A 7288-nucleotide genomic window follows, 5' to 3' on the forward strand; every position below is an offset into this window, starting at 1 on the left:
GATGATTGACTTCACCATTACTACGTGGCCTTTGTGTGAAGTCAACATGGCAAGATAATTCATTTCGTTATATCGAAAAGTGAAAGTTGATAACCCTATAAAGTAACTTAGGCTTCCATAATTTTTATGTTTACTTGTCGACATGATGTGGATATCAAGTAGACTTGTCAAGATGAAATATACCTCCACGTGGTCTAATAAATTGGTACTGTAATTATCAGTAGTACCCCTGATTTGTGTGTGTGTAAAACCTGATTATATTCTCGGAAATCGACCGTCGAAATTGAGGGGAAACTTTTAATCAAACCGTTTACTCAAAGTGTTTGATCAAAAGTCAGTTAGACTCATTTCAACTTGAATCTTGCTGTTGATGGAAATCCATCTTCTGCCTATTGCATTGGGCGGAAGTTGTATCAACGCTTGAAATTGTTGAATAATTGCTTTATTCCATCCTCATTATTGTGACCCTAAGATACCACAAAATATTAATGACAATGTTTTGTCCTATCGTATTCAGGACTCGGCTACGGATTACTGTACATGGCAATGATCATTGAACTGCATCAACAGGCTGACACTAAATTTTCCCTCCTGTTTTCATTTGGAACATGTGGACTGTCCATGGGCATGCTAATAGTATACCGATCGTGGCGGAATTCCTGAAAGGGCCATACGGCTGGAAAGGTACGATTCGTATTATTTCTGCTATCTTTGGAAACGCAATTCCATTAGCATTGGCCATTCATCCTTAAACGAAGCAGATTTCAGGTAAAGGGAGCTGCGAGAGTGATAAGAGAGGTGAAACAGATCTTACTGGAACACTGACAAAGAACACAGTTCATCCCAAGTCTGCCAACCAAGTGAGTGAACCCTGCAATTGTGAGCAGGAGCTCCAGGTCAAACACCCTGAAAACTTGATCTCTGACCATTCCCCAGCAGGAAAGAACAATCAGATACTAACTTGCCACATGTTACGGACATTTAGAGACAAGATTGAATCTAGCAAGGACATTGCCCGCATTAAAGAAAAATGGAAGTCCTGGATACGAAGAACCACTGAACGAGATGAAGGAAAAGCTAAAGCTAATTTGTTCATCAAGATGATAAGCAACATGAACAAGATCAGGCTGGAAGTCATCCATGATCCTTACATTGCTGTCATTTTCATGGCCCAAGCCTCATCTTACGTGTCTTACGGCGGTTGGCATTCATTCGTTGTAATGAGGGCTACGGAACTTAACTCCTCCGTACAATTTGTGATTCAGCTCGCAGTGTGTTTAGCAATATTCAACATCTGCTCCAGAGTGGTATGGGGGTTTGTAGCGCAGAGGATGGATCAGTACCTAGTCATAGTCTTTATGGCTCTAACTACTCTGAATTTGGTTTCTCTTTTGTGTGATGTGCTCATGTTTAATGGACACAATTTTCATGTAATTCTAATTACTACTTCTGTGACATCAGTTCGCCTCAGTTGCCGTGCCGTTGTTACTGTACTTCTCACCCGTCAGCGAGTTACCAAGGAGATATTCCACATCGCTGCAGGTTTAGAGGAAGGGATCACCGGAATTGGTATCATGGTTGGCGCATTGCTTGCAGGTGAGTCTTCAACCTATGAATAGACCCTATCTTTTCATTGCGATATTTCTCTTCCTAGATCCAAGAAATAAACCCCCATCTGCACCTTGCAAGTTAGTTTTTGAGGCAGGACTTTCATTAGTTATCGCAATGTAGGGCTGGCTTTGTGTTTGTGAAGGCAATTTAAGAGCAAAGCATGCATAGATTTTGAATACATATCACAAACGGCTATTGTGTTGTGGTATATGAAACTTACAATTTCACCCACCCACCCACATACACACATATATTAAATATATACATAATACACACATACATATAGGTTAATTCATATAGGTGTTGAAAAGTCACTTTTTGATCTTTAATTACTCAAAGGGCACATGACATGATATTGAAATTGATAGGGGGTCGTACTAAATAGCGAAGCGTTTGTTTTTGTTTAGTTGTATAGGTATAGGACATGATGCCATGAATTAGTTCCATGAAATTTGCTCCTATACAGATGGTTTATTTTCTATGTGATTTATACTACCTTGAATTAGTATCGTTGGAAAGATAAATCGATGAGGTTTGGGCTGGTTTATCTTATTGGCAGGAATGAAGCCATTATTATCTCTGTACCTGGTAATGTTACTCAATTAATAAAACGGCCAATTAGAGTTTTATCCTGTTAGCGGATATTACTGCTTCATCCATCCTTCCATATTCCTGTATTTTCGTGGATGAGGTAGCAAAACACTTTAAGGTACTATATGCATTTCACAATTTTCTGTTGTACAAAGCAGGAGCAAAATAAATTGAACGTCAAATTGAGTTCCGTATTCTTCATTGCCCCTCCGGTCCTCCTGAAATACAGAAATTATATTGAAGTATCAGACTTAAAAAAAAGGAATGATTACTATGCGAAATTCGTTTTGTTTCTTTCTCTTCGTGTTTTGTTTGCATTCTCTCAACAGGAGTTGTCGCAGACTCATTCGGAAGCTTCAACTATTCCTTTTCACTCATCTTGGCTCTGGAACTGATGACGTTCTTGTTGTTGATTCCTTTACTTTATCACGACATACATGAGGGCATCTCATTCAGAGCACGAGAGAAGGGAGACCACCTGTACTGCTCCATCCAAAGGGGGAAGGACTAGCACCTCTCTGTCATGACACCGCGTCTGGCTCCCCCCCCCCTTGCCAATCGATGATTTTAAGACTTTAGCATTTGAATATCTAGACGAATTTGTTACACTGAATACAGAGTTTCAGAATTTATATACATGTACGCAGATTGGGATGAGGAATAAGAATGCTTTCAAATTCATTCCAAATCACATTGAACGAGGATGATGACATAGCAGCTTCACATAAGAATGCATGATAAGATGTTCAAGGAAACAGAAAAGAGAGAAGAAGGTATGCAAGACTTGTTCCGTGACATTTTGCTCCATTTTTATCTGCGACTGTCATGACAGTTGCTCCTGTGAAATATCTGCACGTCAAGTCAAACATAAATTCTACCCACAATCATAATCCTAACCCCAATCCTAATCCTCACTTCAACTAAAACCTCCATCACAACCCTAATCTTAACCCTAAGTCCTTCGAGAAAATAAGACAGGATCATTGTCGCAGGAGCGATTGTCGTGTCACCAAACCCTACACAGGATTAAGCAAGGGATTTGTAACCTTACTGAAGAGTGAAGGAATTACAACTGCACATTGCTACATTACTGGAATATGTGAGCCGGCTATGCATCACTTTCGTTCCATGTAAATTGCTTTGGGCTTTTGGAGTATTGATTATCTGCTGAAGGACCACAATAGATTCCACAAATATATACATTTACACGATCAATTTATGCACTATATGCATAATGTGAAATTATTCTAATCATCTGGAAAACCTGAAATTATGCTGAATCTTTATACATGGAAGATAAAAAGTTCGCTCTCTCATCTTGTCAAAAAACAAAACAAAACCGCAGACTGTTTATAATAAAGTGGCTCTGAGGTAGCGTTTTATACATAATTAAAGATACCGTGGAAGACTGAGGTCTCTATTTTTCGATGTATGGTTCAATTTTAGATCTTCGATAATGCCATCGTGCTATTTTTAATGGGCTTTCCAAATTTCTAGAGAGAAGATGGACAGGATGTAATTTTTCCCCCTTCTTGTTGTTTTTTTTTTCCCACAAAAATACACGCAAACACAGATCTTGAACATTTCAGGGATGAGGGAGGGCAGCTGCAGGATGGGGTGACACCCAAGTAACTCTCCTTTTCCTTCTCTCATGATAATCTTCCTTTTATCACTATCTCGACACCCTATACAATAAATTGGTCCAAAGGTGGCGCTGTTCATCCTGCCAGTGTCGTGGGCTTTCTTTGCTTATAGTGTCGGTCGGTCCAGGCATGTCAAGCTGCTGCTTTTGATCGCGATCTCCAGCTTTTCTGTTAATGTCTAGAAATGCACAATTCTAAAATCAGTTCATTTAAATCCCCTTTTTTTTTCTATATTTCGTTTATCGTAAGGAACAATGAATGAACAATCAATCATCATTTAGATAATCTACTATTGACATGTTCACGATTTACTTCTGAACCTTTTTGTTTGTGATATTATGCTATACGTCTTATACATCGATTTTAATTGTCATGGCCGTAAGTAACATTGTGTATACTTTGAATTTATTTGTAAGACAGCATGCTAAGCTTATGCATCGTGTAATGCTATTTTTAATGCATACTCAGTATATTCTTTTGTTATATGTGATTTGAAAAAGGCAGAAGTAAAACCAAACCAAAATCCAAACCAAAATTTTAATCGTCTCGCATCAGAATAATATTATTTCAGTAAGTTAGTCAAAGACTTACACTTCACCTTTTACCTAAACACCATCAAACAGGAACTGAAAAACTGTTGCAAAATTGATTCCTCTCATTGCCAGAAATACATGTAAACCAAGTTTCCCCCAGGGCCCCATTTCATAAAAGATGTTATATAGGATACCAACTCTTGATGGAATGGCAACTTCCCATATCAACAACCAATCATGATGGAGCTGGATTCTTGTTGTTACCATGACAATTGCCGCTCCAGCAAAAGTTGTTATCGTATCAACTTTTTTAATGAAATGGGACCCTGGGTCTTCTGTCTGACTTTACGTCTACTAGATAGATCCCTTCCGACAGGCATTGGAGGTTATAAGTGCTTGCCTGTCATATTACCGTATTGAACGCGTATGAGCCACAAACAACTTATTCAACAAGTAAATATCCAGTTAATCATTCCCCATGACACTTTATACGAAACACTCTCGCATTCGGTTTGGTTCTATCCTTCCAATTCCACAGAAAGAAAGAAAGTATAAAAAAAACGTAAAAGTGTTTTTTTTTCCTCCGATGTTACGTACGGAACTATACGAGATGATAATGAATGTAAATTGATTTCGATGTAGAAAGAATGTGTTTTCAACAACTGAATTTCACCATTAAAGTAAAATCCGTTTTTGTTTTCGCCAGCGGCAAGTCTTTTCATTTTCTCTCCGTAATTAACTCTTTTTTAAATCTAATGTCCTGTGTAAAATATACAGTAAAACTTATATTTTTTTTTATTTCTTACAGACAATTTGCTGTTAATCTTTTTTTCTGTGCCCGACCAAACAAAATGCTAAATAGGTCTTTTTCTTTTTTATTCTGAGAAAACTTGTCTTTTCAAATTCACACACACACAAAAAAAATACATTCAAGCCTATTAATTTTTTAGAATTCACATTTTCGGAAAGTGTTATTCATGTGCTTCCTTCCTTACCGCGTAAAACCCTTGAGAACTGTTTCTTCTTTCACCGTATGTAACAAGACATAGAAACAAAATTGATAATAGTTATTATGACAAAGTATCTCCCGGTCGTGCACTCCTCTCCCGAGGCCTTTCCCGAGGCTGAAATACCTTGTCGATCGAGCGACCTCTATTCATGGTAGCAGTTTTCACCCAAAAACAAAATGAAATTCCTTAGAAAAAAAAATCCATAATTTAGCATAAAAACTCATGATCTACAGAGACGAGGTTTTACTAAGTATACTTACTTTTTTTATTCAACATGACAGTTCAAAAATTAAAAAAAGAAACATATTATGAAGAGTTTGTTCGCAAATACCGATAAGTCCATTTTTGAAGATTTTGAATTGTATACGGTCTCTGTCATAAAGTACAAAATAATACATTTTAAATGACATATTGGTCACTACATATAAAGGTACATTTTTGAAGTTATGGTCAAAAGAAGCAAATATTTTCTTATTATTCTCCTTATTTTTCTTGACCTTTAATCGCGAATATCTCCATTTAGCAAATATGGACTTATCGGTTTTTGTGAACAAACTCTTCATATCTTCAATCAGTCACACAGCCTCTAAAATATTCCTTTCTTTTAAACAAAATTTATTTAATATATAGTCTATATTTGACAATGAACATCTTTTTATTATACTTGACTAACATTTTGTATAAAATTTGATTCTTATCAACATTTAGCAGTACTACCGGTATAATAGGCCTGCATAATGATGAACATAGGTAATTTTCTCTAAAAGTGTTATTACACCTTGCTCTCCGCGTACTGGTCCAGAGTATAGAGTAGACGACCTTTTTGTTGTCATTGTTGATGTTATTGTTGAATACTCAATTTTAAATAATGCTTAAACTATCAATGTCAAAATGCTCAATTAAATTCTACAGCATATAAGTGTTATTCATGTCTTTGTAAACTTGATAACGTTCATCCACACCATCATGGTGACTTTTCCTTTTCTTAAAGCACGATAAACCGAATCGGGGAATATCATCAGAAAGGAACAATTACTATAGTACCTCCTTCTTTTTTCAGAACAGCCCACAAAATTAATGATCAATAATTTTCAATAATTAATTTCTGATATGAATAACTTGATTTGGTTTATCATAATTTCTTTTTATTCTTAACAAATGTCTGTATTGTTTATAATGCAGTTTCATGCTTTCGTGTAAGCTTGACACATACATTTATGTAAGGATGGGGGGGGGGGGGCTAGGGCTGCTATCATGTTAGCATTTCTTTCTGTGAGAAAAAACAAAACAAAACCAAAAACAAAACTGTATCAAAGTCCGTCCCGCTCAGACCCTGTAAGACACCCTATTTGAACGATTTTCGGGATTCCCCCCCCCCCCCCCCCCCCCCGAATTGGGACCCTAAAATATGCCCTTTTTCCAATAAATAGGGAACGCGCATGCAGTAAACAGTTCAATGACCACCGAAGTGCCGGGCGGGCTGTCCCTCGGCCAGCGGCTTCTGCATAACTGACAACGAGACCGAGGGCCTGTAAAGTAGACTACTGTACTGGCACATCGGTATCTTTGTGTACAGTTCAGTTGCAGTCGGGGTATGGTACATGGTTCTCGCAAACGTCAACAACCGGCCGGATGTTTGGCTACATCTTTTCACAAGCAAGGCAGTAGATGATACCTGGGCACTCTGCTATAAGCAGCAGTTGTGTTGTTACTGCGATTTTAATAACGGTTCTCGCCTGGGATGTTCTGTTCGTTTCAAAACTAATAGACCAGAAGACTATCTGGCGAATTGCATTCCTGTAGATCTAATCTCAGCTGATCTGTCTTTGTCACATTGATCACTTCGACAGTGAAGAGTGGGCCGTGGTATAGTTTGGTACAATGTACACCACCACCACTA

The sequence above is a fragment of the Diadema antillarum genome, unplaced genomic scaffold (genome assembly GCF_040938485.1).
Source record: "Diadema antillarum isolate AM-2024a unplaced genomic scaffold, OU_Dant_1.0 scf00000071, whole genome shotgun sequence".
In the NCBI taxonomy this organism is placed as follows: Eukaryota; Metazoa; Echinodermata; class Echinoidea; order Diadematoida; family Diadematidae; genus Diadema; species Diadema antillarum.